Below are 17,306 nucleotides of genomic sequence, written 5' to 3'. Positions count from 1 at the left end.
CTACGTAAACAGGATACCCTGCTCAGCACTTCTCGACTCAGGCTGTTCGCATACTATAGTGAGCACCAGGCTGTGTCCAAGTTGGACTAAGAGGAAGATCAAAGTCACCACGATAGGAGGCGAGACCCAGACATGCTGTGGAGCTGGAACTGTCAAGATCTACACGGACACCGGTGCAGCCACTAAGATCAATGTGCTCGTGACCCAAGGAAATCTCCTGGGGTTTGACCTGTTGCTCGGATACGATGCCATCAAGGCGCTGGGGGGAGTCGCAATTCATCGGGATGGAAAGGTGCGATTCTTAGAGGCCCCAGTGTGTGCAGCGCTCCATATCGATCGGCCGGATTTTACAGTGGACTACGACTCGCGCAAGAGGGCCTGGATTGCATCTTGGAAGTGGACCGAGGGAATGGCACCGACTAAACTCAAGAATGGGGTTGTAGAGTACCCTATACCCAGTGAGGCCCGAGCAGAATACGAAAGGGAACTAAAGGCGTGGATCCAAGATGGCTGGTTAATCCCCTACCCTGAGGACAAGCTTGGGCCTCCCAAGGGTCTAATACCCTTGATGGCAGTAGTCCAGCATAACAAGTCGAAAGTACGGCCCGTGCTGGACTATAGGGAGCTTAACAAGCATATTGAAGCCTACACTGCCGATGCTGACGTATGCGCCAGTAAGTTGAGGGAATGGCGTCAGAAAGGCACTAATGTCTCGATATTGGATTTGCGAAAAGCCTATTTACAGGTGCGAGTTGATGAGACGTTGTGGCCGTTCCAGACAGTTTGGTTCCAGGGGCAGAGGTACTGCCTTACACGCCTTGGTTTTGGCCTAAATGTGGCACCACAGATCATGAAGACTATTGTCAACACAGTATTGTCCCAAGAAAAGCCCATGAGGGACTCAACGTCAGCTTACATTGATGACGTATACGTACAGTCTGCGTCGTGTGTCAAAGAAAAGTTGGCTCAGTTTGGTCTGGAATGCAAGAATCCCGAACGTTTAAGGGAAGGAGCACGTGTATTGGGATTGGATGTTTATGAAGAAGATGGTACCCTACAATGGAGGCGTGGCAGTGAAATTCCAAGCATCTCCAACCTCGTTACAAGGCGGGCCGTTTTTTCTTGGTGTGGAAAACTTGTTGGTCACTTACCGGTCTGTGGCTGGCTCCGCGCAGCTGTTGGTGTGATTAAACGCAGAGCAAATTTAACAACCACGGTTTGGGATGACATATCCGATGATGTCCTACTAACTCTGATGATTAAAGAGATACTGGAGAGAGTGAACAAGAAGGACCCTGCCTGTGGGCGGTGGTGTGTTAACGGAGACAACGTAGGTGTGTGGGTTGATGCCAGTTCTTTGGCGTTGGGAGTATCGTTGGAGCAAGGAGGAAACGTGTTCGAGGATGCGTGTTGGCTGCGGCCCGTAACAGATTCTCAGCATATCAAACTGGCAGAGCTGGACGCTGTTGTAAAGGGGGTAAATCTGGCCCTGCAGTGGCAGTCTAAGAAGTTGACCTTGTACACAGATTCTCTCTGCGTCTACCACTGGGTGTCTGACACACTTTCAGGAGGGACACGAATCCGTACCAAGGCAGCAAGCGAAATGTTAATACGGAGAAGGCTAGACACGCTAAAAAACCTGGTATCTGAGTATGGGCTATCACTGAGCGTCACTCTGGTGCCATCACATTGTAATCGTGCTGACCAACTGACCCGTGTACCTCACAAATGGTATGAAGCCGCGAAGATGGGAATGGAGATTACTGCTCGATCTTGTGCAGTTGCAATCGACCCATGTCAAATACAAAAAATTCATGCACAGAGCGGACATCCGGGTATCAAGAGGACCCTTTATTTTGTGAGGCGTGCATACCCAGCAGTGACCAAGATGGATGTCAGACAGATCGTCAGAAATTGTGAGGCTTGCCAGTCTATTGATCCTGCACCAGAGCGATGGCAGAAGGGTCGCTTGGAAGTTGAGAGTGTGTGGCAGCGGCTGGCCATGGATATTACCCATTACAGTGGCAAGCCCTTTCAAACTCTCATTGATTGCGGGCCTACGAGATTTGCGGTGTGGCGGCAGATGACCAGACAGGATTCAGCAAATGTTGTTCGCCAGCTATCATCCATTTTTTTTGAGCGAGGTGCGCCGGAAGAGCTCCTGACTGACAATGATGCAGCGTTTTGTAGCCAGCAAGTTCGGCAGTTGTTAGATGAGTGGGGCGTCCGACTACGGTTGCGATGTGCGCATGTGCCGTCAGGAAATGGCATTGCTGAAAGAAGCCATCGCAGCATCAAGAGAATTGCTGCCAGGAAGCGATGTACTATTGCGGAAGCTACATATTGGTACAACATTACGCCAAAGGACGGTACGTCCCCTTCAACCGCACCTGCGAATGCTATTTACACGTACCGAGTCGGAGTGAAGGGAATCAACACTACGCAGCCAACCGACAAGGGAACATATAACAGATATGAAGTGGGAGATCCAGTGTGGATGCGGCCTCCAGGAAATCGGTGCACCGACAAGTTTAAGCGAGGACAAATATCTGGAGTGATTAGCCAGCAGTCTGTTTTGTCGATGGAACCCCACGACATGTGCGAGATCTTCGCCCAGCTACCGAGGTGCGTCACACAACTACAGAAGAAAGCAGTGAAGCGTCTAGCGATGAGCTGCCGATGCACGGATTCAGTGAGCCCCTTCCAGAGACTGATAGCGATACTTCATCTGATGAGGCGGAACCAGATCCAGAGCCCGAATCTGAAACAGTGAATGTACCTCTTCGCAGAAGCACACGCACTAAAAGCCCCCCCCCCAGTGCTCTCTATGTGATCATCAGATCAGGGGGGAGTGTAACGTGCATCCAGGAGATAAGCGCCCGCGTGTTTGCGTGTTGTGTGGGTACGTGGGAGAGACGGATGAGGGGAAAAAGACTTACCTCGAGACCAGCTCAGCGTTACCGACCAAAAATAGAAAAGAAAGACCAAGATGGCGGCCGCCGTCTTTTGTAAAGTATGATGTCTCGCAAAGTCACACGAATTCTCGGAATATGCAAATTTAGCCGGCCTAGAACGACGATAAAAGTGGGTGAGGGGAAAGGCGTGGGGGAGTGACGATTGAGTTGGCTTGGGAATCGTGTGGCTGTTGCTTCTTGTGCCGTGTTGAGGATATCTTACCGTGTTAAAGAGAGAGTCGGGCGCCATCTTGAATTTTTCCTTACACTTTTTCGTTACAAGGTGCTCGTCTGAACTCCAATCTCTGGTCCCCCCTCGCCAATCTTTCACGAAAAACACTCGTCTAACCGAATCCACTGTGAAAAATTTTCCCCACTCTTTATCTGTGCCTAAATCAAAACGTGGATTCCATGAACAAAGATTCTTTCTTAGAACTGCACGCCTATGGAACTCTGTTCCGTCTGGCTGCTTCCCACCTGACTACAACTTGGATGTGTTCAAGTCCAACGTTAACAAATTCATAATGAACCGCCCCCTTAAGTAAACATTTCATCAAATCTCCACACTAACGTAATGTACTTGCAATAACCCTTATCCCTGGGTGGCTTCCGGGCCTTAATAAGTGGTTACCACTGCGTAAAAAAAGAGGGATTTTCCAAGGTGAGTCCCTATCACCACTAATGTTCATCATTGCCATGATTCTTCTAAAAACACTATACAAAAAAATACCAATTCGGAAACAATTTCACTAATACAGATAAAAGAATGAGCTACCTACTGTACATGGATGACCTGAAGCTGTTTACAAAAGCAAATACTGAACTATTGATACTAATAAACACAGCCAGCATCTTCAGCCACAGTATTCAAATAGAATTCGGTATGGAAAAGTGCGCACTCCTGATCAAGAGGATGAAAAACTGGAAGCAACAGAAAGTATGATATTACCCAATCAAACATAAATGAGGGCACTAGGTGAACATAATAGCTACAAATACTTGAAAGTTCTGTAAACGCCATCATTTACCAACAGAAATGAAAGAGAAAATTGAAATAGAATACCTCAGAACAAGGAAACTCCTCGAAACTAAACTATAAGCATGTGGACCTGATCTTATCCCGCCTGTAGTATTAAAAAATGTTCTACTGCTGATATCTTAAGTGTAATATTTAATGTATGTACCATGTAGTGGGCAAAGCAAAGGAGGGTAGATATATCTAAGGTTTTTACAGAATATGGCACGATGGTCTTCTCAGTCGATATCCGATGGACCAACCTAGTTCGTTCGTCGGCTACGACCAACAACCAACCTTTTGTATGCTTTGCAAAACATGTTGTTACTTTATTTTTGCGTTCTTTTTTTATTTTGTAACTCTTAACAGTGCTACACCATCGGAAAAGTCGGATTTCGAACTCACAGAGGTTACTCAAATTTAAAATACACCCAGCATTCAAAGAACTCACGATGTAAAACTGAATTAAACCAAGCCAGTGTTCAGAAAACACTGATGAGAGGAGAAAAACAGGAACTCGCGAAGACCAAATAAGTGCGTGGACATAAAAGTTTGAATTGCAAATTCGTGTAAAGTTAAAATATTTACATTTTTTCTCTCTTGTCTTTGCTTGGCACTATCATAGCATTTTAGCGCACTTGTAAATACAAATGAAACAGAAATACGAATTATTCGTCTTTTCTTTTTCTCGCGTCATTAAGTGTGTCAGCGAACACTTTGGGGGGGGGGGTAATAAAAAGTACAATAGACGCCCATGCTTTGAAAAACAAATTAAAAGGAAACTTTTCTTGATCTATGACGCGAAAAGCCAAGCAGAACACGCAAACAAACCGTTACTCTTGAAGACCGAACAAAGGTCGCTTTGCCTTAACGAGAACAACGCCTGACCACTTATTGTGGAAATCTTTTGGATAATATCGCCCTTTGTCTGATGGATTATTACAAGCGGGGTCCTAGCTGAGGTTTATTGGCCCTTAATTACTTGGGTCAGAATCTACACACGCAAGTAATCAACTTTTTATTAAATTATCGCGATTAATACATGAGAAATAGGTAATAAAACGTTTTTCTTGCAGGTCAAACGTAAGTAATGAATCCCCCAAGAAGTAAAGGCTATTGAAACTGTTTATGACACGTTTGATATTGTGCCTCCCTAAATTAAACCAGAACCACGACGTTCGAGCAGAAAAAGGAAAATCACTGAGCCGTTCATGGTCTACCCAAAGAGTAAAAATACTGAGACATCGTTCGGAGCTATCAGCTTGGAAGGTGGGCGTTGTGGCGGAACTAACCTATGTTATCTACTAATAGACTATTCCAATTTCAGTAAATACCGGAAGACTAAGCCAAAAGGTGATAGTCGATATCCGGTAGACCAACCTAGGTCGTTTGTCGACTACGACAAAAAAGCATCAGCAAAACGTGATTAAAGTCATTTTCAAACTTACGAAGTAATTACTACAAAAGAGGATTCATGTCAATATTCTACGCCAGAGTTAATTTTGACATAATGTCAACCTACCTATTGAATGCTTTGCAATACATGTTGTTACTTTATTTTTGCATTCTGTGTTTCTTTGCAACCCTTTACAGAGCTATAACACTTTATGTTTCCAAATTCGTTTCATATTAGGAAGAGACACGGTGCAATACATTTCATATTAACAAGCGATTTTAATAGTTAACATTTTATAAAGAAACGAAAATGAATTTTGATAATTTGAATTTCATAATTAAATTATGTTTTCAATAGGATGGTTAAAAATATCTTACATAATTTATCCTGTCGTCTGTTTTTTTTTGTAAACAATTATTAAAAACAAATATGTATACCACACAGAGGTAGTTAGTACACACACATATAAATGCTGGCATTTATCATCGACTTCTGTCAATATCGATATAAATTATGTGCGTATATATTTTACCGTAAGTTTAAATATTTTAAAGAAAAATTTAGGTTAGTTATTTGAACTGGCGATATTTCCCTGTTTAAGACAGTTCTTATATTTTTATTTGTTATTTCGCATTGATAGAAAATGAAACATTTGCTACCTTAGGTATAGAAATATGAGTTTGGGAGGAACATTTTGTTTAAGATAAATGTAATAATTTTTAAACGTTAACGAAATGTATGCATTGTTAATGTTTAAATTTTCGCAAAATTTTATTAATATCAGAATAAATTATCTGCTTCTATATTTAATTTGATGTTCTTACTATATTTTTAAGAAAATGTTATGCAAGTTATTTAAACTCTTAATATTTTTAAGTTTAATTTTATATGAGATTGTGTATAGTTCCTTTATTTATAATGTTATTTTTCATTTGTTTTTTTTTTCTTACAGAGTATCAACTTTTTTCTTTATTGAACCCAGTCATTTTCTCAAAGGTTTGTACGTGTTAAGCTTTTCAATCTTCAAATACATAACAATAGCGGGTTAAACTTGCGGAGACTGCTCTGTTTTACGGTTGTTGTAAAAATGGAACGGAAATTTAAATTTCGTTTCGTTTTAAGTTCGGTACATGTTTACATTACGCCCAACTCATCGTTCACATGTCAACTTTTAAAAGTTTTCGGGTATATTGACAAGGCTTGGGGTGTCTCTTCTGAAAGCCATTCTTAATATGGGGATGGATGTGTCTATTCCGAAGGCCATTCTTTACATGGAAGGTTGGAGTGTTTATTCATTGTAAGCATACCCGAAAAAAATGTAAAAAAAGGTCGACATTTAAACGTGAACGGTGAGTTGGACATGTAAAAAAATACCAAATATTTTTTACCAAATTTACTTTTTTTCGTTTAAAAATTAAATTATTTCGTTTTGGTTAATAATTTTTTTATATAGAAAAATCTTTGTTTTTTTATATGTAAAATGTACGATTGTTGCATGTTTTTCTTTCGATTACTTTGGTTTTCGGGAGTACAATAAGGAGTACAATAAAAATAGATTAAAACGGAAAGAAATGTAAATTTCCGTTCCATTTTTACATCAACAGTAAAACAGAGCATTCTCCGCAAGTTTTACCCAATAACGTTTACTCTGATTAGTGGAGCATGGCGAAAATGTATGCGTATGTCCATGATGCAGCACCGGCTAATACTCAAGGCTTATTATATCAATTTTGAAAACCGTTGAATCATTATTAAACTGTCCATTACCTCAGGTAAACACGATTTTCGAAAAATGCCAACAAATAGATAACCCTAAAATTCCTTAATCTTTCAAATAAATTATTCACAACCGCTTTCAATTTCCTGTTATACCTACGGCATTTGAAGACTTTGAAAGCAAAACGTGGTAAAGTTACGAAAATATGTTTCATGTCAATATTCTATGCCAAATCAACTTCAAATAATGGCAACTTAGCATAATTCATAATTTTGCACTTAATCCAAATCAGTTTTTAGTTAGAGATTCTGACAAGTCATAGTGGGGCTGACAAGAAATGGCGATTCCAACTTTACCAACGCTCTCAAATGAACGCTTCTCTACCGGAAGTAGATTAACCTGTAAATGCGGAAAGTATGCGGGAGAAGGGAAGATCGAAAAGTCGGGTCTAGCTGATCACACATGGAAAAGAAAAAAGGAAACAAAGATGAGGAGTTAGGCGACTTAAAGAAGCGGCACATATGCTAAATAAAGACAGATTACTAACCAGACATAGCATAGACATCAGCAGTATATGGGAACCTCTAAAAGCAAAATATGTACAACCCATGCTAAAAATTCTAACGGCAAATGGGAGATAATCCCCTGTCAAACTTTATTATAATTACCTCTCTTTATAAACCATACATTTTCGCATATACGAAACCATGGCGAAAAGAACAAAAACAACTCCAAGAATACGAAACCAAATACGGGGCCAGTAACTTTTCTCCTTTATTTTCCAAGATGGCGGCCAACATGCCTGACGAAGGCCGAATGCTACATATTTGCACAAATAACACTCAAGATGAGAACAATAGTTCGATTGAAACAAATAATACAAACATCAGCCGTCATTTCAAACATTCAGAACTGTAGATTGTTTATCATATTTGATTGTTATTATATTGTTTAGCATATAGAAAATTTTTCTTTTTCAGACTACTGTTCTCACCATGAGTGTTATTTTCACAATGTTTAGGTCGATGTGACCTCCGATCTTCTTCAGATGCATCTTGTCCAACTCGGGAATCTTTTTGTCGAACTCGGAAAATTGGACAGAATATCGAACGGAACCCTTTATTTACATCACGGGGTTAGCATCGCTCATGACTGGAGAGTAGTCCTAATTAATTCACATATTGTATTTTTAGGTCGCCCACACTGAGAATTGAATCGTCAACCTTCAAGAGATTCTCATTGTTACTATTGAATGCTTTAATTACTCTAATCACTGCTCCAGTGTCCTTAAATTTTAGGCAAATACAAAGTTTTGTGCGGTTTGCATGACTTGACTGGGTATCCAGGCAAAGTATCCCAGCTCATAAGCTAACACGATCAAATTATGCAAAATATGTCGCTTACTAGGTGTTCGTATTTGAAACCTGTTTTGAAAAATGCATTTATATTAGTTTAACAATGAATTGCCAAGCTCTTAAAGATAAAACTTTAAAATTCGCTATTGTGTATTTTCTTGGAAATTTATGTAGAGGCACTTTTAGGTTATATGTTTTATAATAAATATTGTACCTGTGCAATCGTAGCATATCAGGTTACTTAAATGTCTTTCCATTAGCAGTTCGGTTTCGGTGACGCTTTTTGCTATTTTATTCGTTTCAATAAAATTGGATTTTCATACACGTCTACGAATTATAATTGGTAATAAGGAGCCGGATTCGAGCTGCATTTTTATGTTTCTTTTAAAAATTATAACTTTAGCAAACTGTCTAATATTTTAAAATTCGTCACATTGGGCTATTTTGGGTTTGTTTTGTTTTATTCTACAATGCGTACTTTTTTGCTCCACCTGATCGCATTTAAAGCGCCTCTTCATTTTAAATGGCAAATCTGTATATTGTCAACAACTGAAACATTGTTTGAGGGCATACTAATTCGCTTTTGACTATCAGTCTTTACTAGTCGCATAATCTTTTTCGTGTTGCAAACTTTTTGATATGAGTCACTTTATATAAAGCGTTGACAGTCCTTGGCTATTTGCTAGAACGTGCCATCTGGCATATTTTCCAGGTTGTTAAGAACTTTACTAACATTTAGAAATCTGTGTTCGATACCAATGTTTGGGCAAAAGTAACTTCCTTCTCCGAACCGTATTTAAATTATCCATGCTATTCAAAATCTTTTTTGCCACCCATTTGAACATTTGGATTGTTTCTGAATGTTGGGCATTATTGACATCGCTTCAAATCTTTTACTTTACGGCAGCTGTTAGTTTCACAATTAGATTTCCTTTAATAATACAGAGTAACCCGGATATAAGAGACTTCGTCTCCGAATCCTGTAGTACTCTTATATCCAGGTTAAACTTATATCCGGTTTCTTATACCCGGGTTACACTGTACATTAACAAAGGCTCTAATTTGGGACCAGAGAAAATCTGTTATATCCGTTTTTCTTATATCCATGACTCATATATCCGAGTTTTTTTTTTTTTTTTTTTTTTAATTACATTTTCACCCCAAACAAGGCAAATTGCCACTTTGGTGTAGGGGGCTACTATCAGGGGCAACAACTACTGGGGTACTATGTAGGGATTTGGGCAGCAAGGTGTCGGTTCACGTTACACTTGAACTTCTGCACGTCAGTACTGTTGGGGAAGCAGGGACCTGGAATGGAATTCCAGAGTCTTGCGGTTCTGGGGAAGAAACTATTGGAGTAAAAAGATCTTTTACATCTAGGGACCTCTACAGTGTGGGGGTGGGATCTAGTAGCCTGTCGGGTTTGTCGAGGGTGCTCGCGTCGTGGGGGCACAAGTGATTGCAGTTCATCAGAGCATTCACCACTAAAATACTTGTAGAACAGGCAGAGGGATGCAACATTTCGTCGATGGGACAGAGGCTGAAGCTTAGATGCCAGTTCAGGGCCTATCAGATTTGCGACTCTCTTTTGAACCTTGTCAAGGAGCGAGAGACTAGTAGCAGATGCACCAGCCCAGATGTGGCAGCAATACTCCATACATGGGCGAATGGTGGCCTTATAGAGGTACAGGATACTTTCGGGTGTTAGTAGTTTTCTAGCACGGTAGAGAGAGCCTACCTTTCTTGCAGCGGCCCTGGCAATGCCTTCAATGTAATTGTTCCAACTCATGTTTCCTGTGAACGTTAGGCCAAGGAGTTTGAAAGATGGACTCTCAGATAAAGGGTCGTTGGCCATTGCTATTGGTGGTAGAGAGGGTTTCTTGTAATTATTGAATGAAACTAGTTTAGTCTTGGCAGCATTGAACGTGACCAACCACTTTTGTCCCCATTCCACTACAGATTGGAGGTCTTCCTCTAGTGTTTCTGCCATTTCTTTAGAAATGTGTTCATTCGTCTTCCTGTCGTGTCTGCCATAGAGTGTAGTGTCATCAGCATATATACCCATCTCAGAGGCAATGTTGTCGGGGAGGTCATTTATGAATATCAGGAACAATAGAGGTCCAAGGATAGAACCCTGGGGCACTCCCGCATTTATATCATATTGTTTAGATGTGCGACCGTCGAGGACTACCTGGATTTTTCTCTTATCTAAGAAGGATTTAATTATGTTAAGTATTCTACCAGTGATACCGTAAGATCTAATCTTCCTGAGGAGACCCTCATGCCATACCCTGTCAAAAGCCTTAGATATATCTAGAGCTACCGCTCTGCCTTCCCCCGCTTTGTCCAGTGATTGGTATATACGTTCAGAGATCACGGTGAGGATGTCTGCTGTGGAACGGGCTTGTCTAAATCCATATTGTTTGTCAATCAGTAGTTTAGCATCTGTAAGATGATGGACTAGAGCATGGTTAATTATGGTCTCAAATATTTTGGCAAAAAGTGGGAGGAGGCTAATGGGGCGATAATTTGATGGGTCTGTCCTTTCGCCAGAATTCTTGAATACTGGTACAACAGAAGCAGTTTTCCAACAGCCCGGAAAGCAAGCTTCATTAAGACATTTGTTGTAGAGTTTGGAGAGAACTGGAGCTACTTCGGCTGAGCACTTTTTTAATAGCACAGCTGGGATAAGATCGGGTCCACATGCTTTTGAGGTGTCAAGGTTTTTTATGATAGCATGCACCTGAGCAGGGGTGGTTTTCAGATCGTCTAGTGTGGCGTCTGTCCGCATAGGAAAGTCAGGTAGGGGGTGGTTGGAAGGGTCCAGTGTGGAGTTTGAGGCAAACCGACTGGCAAGCATGTTAGCCTTGTCGGTTGCTGAGGAGACAACCTCGTGATTGTTGGTTAGTGGGGGAATTGTTCTTGAAAGTCAATCATATTTTATTTTGAAATTCCCTATTTTTATACTGTTACTTCATATCAGTAACTTATATATATATGTATATATATGTATATATATATATATATATATATATATGTGTGTGTGTGTGTGTGTGTGTTTAGACTTTTGTTCCTTAGAAGTGCTGGTTGAGTTTGAATAAAATAAAATATATTTCAAAGCAAAGCCTCATCTTCAGTATGTCTTTCTTTCTTTTTTTTGTTATGTTGTTGTTGGAGCAGAGAATAAGTAAGTAGAAGTAAATAAATAAATATAGTATATAGTATAAATAAATATATTATAGTATAGACACAGCACTCTCCCTCGACACTAGCGCACAAGTACATGTATTTGGTGACTTTAATGTTTACCACAAAAACTGGCTTGGATTCTCTACTCACATAGATGCAGCGGGCAGCACAACATATATTTTTGCTATATCTCACACCCTATCACAAATGGTTACGTTTCCAACCCGTTTCCCTGACCAGCAAGAACAAGAAGCATCATTTCAAGATCTGTTTCTGACTACAGTGATAATGCAGTGATGATGGTAGAAATCGCCCTAAATTCTAGACCCAAAACTGAAGAGCCACTGCTCAAAACAACGAGATATTATAAAAAGGCTTACTGGTAAGCCATCAGAGATCTTATCAGAGATGCCCCATGGGGAAATATTTTTCTCTTCCTGCTGAACAGTGCGCAAATGAGACCACTGAATGGTTCAAAACAGCAATGGAAGCACATGTTCCCATGCGGAAATTTTATAGTAAACCCCACTCTCCCCAATGGATTACTTCGACTTGCGCAACTGCCAGTGCTCAAAGGCAGCATGCATACCGCAGATTTAACCGACATAAGTCCAGTTCAAACAAACAGAAGTATATAGAAGCTAGAAATAACGTTAAGAAAGAAATAGCGACAGCCAAGAGAGAATTTACTGAAACGACTAAAAAACGCATCCAAGCTCAAAAATTAGGCAATCGTGACTTCTGGAAAATCTACAACAGTGTAGTAAATAATGGGCAATCAACAACTCCCCCGTTGACCAACAACCACGAGGATGTTTGCTCAGCAACCGACAAGGCTAACATGCTTGCCAGCCGGTTTGCCTCGAACTCCACACTGGACTCTTCCAACCACCCCCTGCCTGACTTTCCTTTGCGGACAGACGCCACGCTAGACGATCTAAAAATCGCCCCTGCTCAGGTACATGCTATCATAAAAAATCTTGACACTTCAAAAGCATGTGGACCTGATCTCATCCCAGCTGTGGTATTAAAAGTGTGCTCAGCCAAAGTAGCTCCAGTTCTCTCCAAACTCTACAAGCCTTAATGAATCATGCTTTCCGGGCTGTTGGAAAACTGCTACTGTGATACCAATATTCAAGAATTCTGGCGAAATACTGACCCATCAAATTATAGCCCCATTAGCCTCCTCCCACTATTCGCCAAAATATTTGAGACCATAATTAACCATGCTCTTGTCCGGCACCTTACAGATGCTAAACTTCTGACTGACAAACAATATGGATTTAGACAAGCCCGTTCCACAGCTGACATCCTCACTGTAATCTCTGAACGTATATACCATTCACTGGACAAAGTGGGGGAGGGCAGAGCGGTAGCTCTAGATATATCTAAGGCTTTTGACAGGGTATGGCACAAGGGCCTCCTCAGGAAAATTAAATCATACGGTATCACTGGTAGAATACTTAACATAATTGAATCCTTCTTAGATAAGAGAAAAATCCAGGTTGTCCTCGACGGTCGAACATCTAAACAGTGTGATATAAATGCGGGAGTGCCTCAGGGGTCTATCCTTGGACCTCTATTGTTCCTGATATTTATTAATGACCTCCCCGACAAAACTGCCTCTGAGATGGGTATATATGCTGATGACACTACACTCTATAACAGGCAGGACAGGAAAACAAATGAAAACATATCTAAAGAAATGGCAAAAACACTAGAGGATGACCTCCAATCTGTAGTGGAATGGGGACATAAATGGACGGTCACATTCAATGCTGCCAAAACTAAACTGGTTTCCTTCAATAATTACAAGAAACCTTCTCTGCCACCAATAGCAATGGCCAGTGACTCCCTGTCTGAGAGTACATCTTTCAAACTGCTTGGCCTAACGTTCACAGGAAACATGAGTTGGAACAATTATATTGAAAGCATTGCCAGGGCCGCTGCGAAAAGGGAGGCTCTCTCTACCGTGCTAGAAAACTACTAACACCTGAAAGTATCCTGTAGCTCTATAAGGCCACCATTCGCCCATGCATGGAGTATTGTTGTCACATTTGGGCTGGTGCATCTGTTACTAGTCTCTCGCTCCTAGACAAGGTTAAAAAAAGAGTCGTCAATCTGATAGGCCCTGAACTGGCATCTAAGCTTCAGCCTCTTTCCCATCGACGAAACGTTGCATCCCTCTGCTTGTTCTACAAGTATTTTTATGGTGAATGCTCTGACGAACTGCAGACACTTGTGCCCTCACGACGTAGACACCCTCGACAAACCTGACAGGCAGCTAAATCCCACCCCCACACAGTAGAGATCCCTAGATGTAAAAGATCTTTCTACTCTAGTAGTTGCTTCCCCAGAACCGTTAGACTCTGGAATCCAATTCCAGGTTCCTGCTTCCCTAACTGTACTGACATGCAGAAGTTCAAGTGCAACGTGAACCGACATTTTTCTGCCACTACTACATAGTGCCCCAGTAGTTGCTGCCCCTGATAGTAGCCCCCTACACCAAAGTGGCAATGTGCCTTGTTTGGGGTGAAAATGTAATAAAAAAAAATAAAATAAAAAAATTACTATATATATATATATATATATATATATAAGCTTTCTTTCTTTTAGGTATATATCATTGAATAAAATAGACATTCTGTGTCTATTGATTCTAGTTCGGATTCTTTTCATCTTCCGAATAAATTTCATTCCTTTACTCATCCATTTAGTACATTTAATTTTAGGCCGAAGTACTTTGGAATTCCTGTAGATTTATCATCTTTGATTAATTAAGCGAACTGATTTTGGACAATTCATAAAAGTTTATGTTGATATATACGGGTGTTTTTTATGCTTGGGTGTGCAGTCTTCTAAAACAGTTCTTCTTCACATGTTCCTACTAATCTAAACTGTTACATGGAGTTGCTAGTTTTCCCTCTAAATAAAAAGTACTACTACCACTCCCAGTAAACACCGAGAGGTATTCTGAATTTTGGTCAGATATGGGTTTGCACCCTAATTATATGGCTTATATACTTATATACATAACATAATCTTTTCTTTTCCCGATTCCAAAAATAATGTTTTCTCCTTGTCACAGTCCACCAAATCTAATTGGCTGATAACTGACTATTCGTTAAATCCAGAATGTAAATCCTCCTACATAAACGAACACTCCAGAGATTTACAAAGATGGCGTTTCTCTACACAAAAGGAAATCGTTTTAAATAAATTGATCCAATTACAAACATATTAACATGTCGAAACATGTTCATAAACCAGGACTGCTTATATTCGTACATTAAATATACCGTGCATGTAAACTTTTCATATACAGCTACGCTAGCGTGCTACATTTTTTCCTATACCCTACATACTGTTTTACAACAAATGCTGATAGCTATTATTGCTTCTTCCTTTCTAAAAGCTGGTAAACCTTTGATTTTTTAAATTACGATTGACTAACATTTTTCTTTATACATTTATGAAAAAATGGAAACAAATTGATTGACTCGACTTTGACTGCTTATGTGTTTTATTTTATAATTTAAAAATAAACGCATTAATAAAATAAAATAAAATATTGATTTACATTTACAGTGGATATTGTTCTCGAGAAGAAACAATGCAAGATTAAGTTTTACAATGATTATATATGTTTTGTTTTCTAATTTCAATTTAAACACATTGAACAATAAAAAGTAAAGTATTTTTGAGTGTCGCAGGCACTGAGGATTAAATCATCAACCGTCAAAAGAGCAGGTGATGATTTAAATGAAATTATAGGGTTTTTATTCCAATGCGTCAGATGTCAACAAGAAACCCGTAAAAAAGGTTGAAGATGTGAACAATAATCCGAAAAACTAAACTAATTTGAATCATCGATCGTCAGCTAAGAAATTCAGAAACATAGTATTAGTCTGATTTATAACTTGATTAACTGTGTGATATGTATATGTATGCTTAATCGACATCAGCTCGTTGATGATAAGCATTGAGCTAAATTTATGCATGTTAAGTCTCAATTACAGATGCAGTAATTTCACCGGTTTCTATTTTTGATTTAGTGAGCAAAACATCTATTCTCGCCGTGCTGAACACTAAACCAAATGATGCGCTGTTTTTGATTTTTAACATGCAAATTCTTCAGAGGCTATCATTATTTATACGTACTTTTCTTTCTTAACTTTAAAGTTTCCAACGAGAATCTGAAGAGTCTAGTTACAAATTAGATTGCTTTCCTATCTATCGTCTTTATTGTGTGTTGCTTTTATAATGTTAGATGCGTCTCTCTGTTTGCCTTGTTTGTAGCGGTCCTATCTCTAATCCGATTTCTAATCATTAAATACAGAAAATGAATAGATTAATCACATTTCAGACACGTGCAACCAACATATCCGGCATAATAACGCTGACACATCCTTTAATGTTTCATCACTAAGGTTAAGCAACGTTTACCATGGTCAGTACTAAACTGGGTGTTCATTTGGTGATATCACTTTCTGTCTGTGCTCTTTTTTATATCTGCATTGTTTTCATTCCTATTTTTCCTTCCCACTGGAATCAAGTAGTGCCGATTCGGGAAGGGGTTGTTTGTGATTATGCAACATTTGTTGCACAATTTCACGCACCTAAAGTATTACAGAGGATTGTGGAAGACGGGGTAATCTGCTTGCGTAATTGGCGATCCCATCCTCCATGTTGTATGGTGGGTGTGTTACATGATAAGGGCTGTCCCCTTTTCATGTAAGTATAAAAATAGAGAGATCTACTTAAAATGAAAATAAAATGAGAGAAAGCAGAAATCGAACCCTGGAAATAAGTTTTAAAGAATAATAGGTTTAAATAGAATGTCCAGTAAATTGTTAATTCTGATGAAATAAATAATAAATAAACTATTCATTGTTAAAAGAATGTGGATAATAAAATATGGGTTAAATGAATTAGATATGCAGGTTAAATTCCTTTGTGAAAACAACAAAAGAAAAAATAGGTTATTGGAAAATCAGAATGTCGGAAACGTGCAGGTCGTGCATGTTGATGGCACGTGAATTGTGGTCACGTTGACCGGACATGCATGGATTTCTCAATATAGGAAGTGAGAGTTAGTTCGTGTGAGAAGTCTGAGAGAGAGACAGACGATAGTCTGGGTCCAGACATGGGTTTTAATCGTCTAGAAGCGAGACGGTCACATTTGAAACAATAGAATGTGAACCTTTGAATTCCTGAACGCAAAGCCACCAACCGGTTCAAGTGAAAGAATAAATGTTCATCATGTTTTTATAAATGCCGTCTCCTGTGTCCATCATTACATGAAAAAGGTATTGTCTATTTATGTGTACAAACTATTTGAAATTCATCATCTAAAAAATATATGTGTTAGAAAGTAAATGTGTCTATTTATGTTATACAAACACTCCCGTTCATACGAACTGTCAAAGTATAAATGCCAACCTGTCAATCTATCGGCATAAATGCAAACCTCTCAATTATCGGTCTGTCTATCTAGATATGAAAACACTTTCTCAAAATGTATTTATATGCAATCTCTCTCATTTATAAACTCAGCCTCTCTTTATATATATATACACGTGTTAATGTCTCCATATCTCACAACATGATCACACACATGAACCTTCAAATATCTCTTACTTCCAGGAACAGTCTTAAGACGCTTATCTTTACAAACAAG

General features: G+C 39.5%; 1 protein-coding gene across 1 annotated transcript in view; it reads left to right on the top strand.

The window, feature by feature from the left end:
• The window catches only part of LOC145280132 (sex peptide receptor-like), a 636,688-nt gene that overhangs the window by 377,637 nt on the left and 241,745 nt on the right, over positions 1–17,306 (top strand). Inside the window, exon 3 of the mRNA XM_080131899.1 lies at positions 6,318–6,361. The gene's annotated coding sequence lies outside the window, so the exon portion shown is untranslated. The remainder of the gene's footprint in view (positions 1–6,317; positions 6,362–17,306) is intronic.

This window comes from Euprymna scolopes, chromosome 7 (genome assembly GCF_053919585.1).
Source record: "Euprymna scolopes isolate OS-2025 chromosome 7, ASM5391958v1, whole genome shotgun sequence".
NCBI lineage: Eukaryota > Metazoa > Mollusca > Cephalopoda > Sepiida > Sepiolidae > Euprymna > Euprymna scolopes.
Note: the sequence above shows the minus strand (reverse complement) of the source record. Positions and strands in the feature narration are given on the sequence as shown.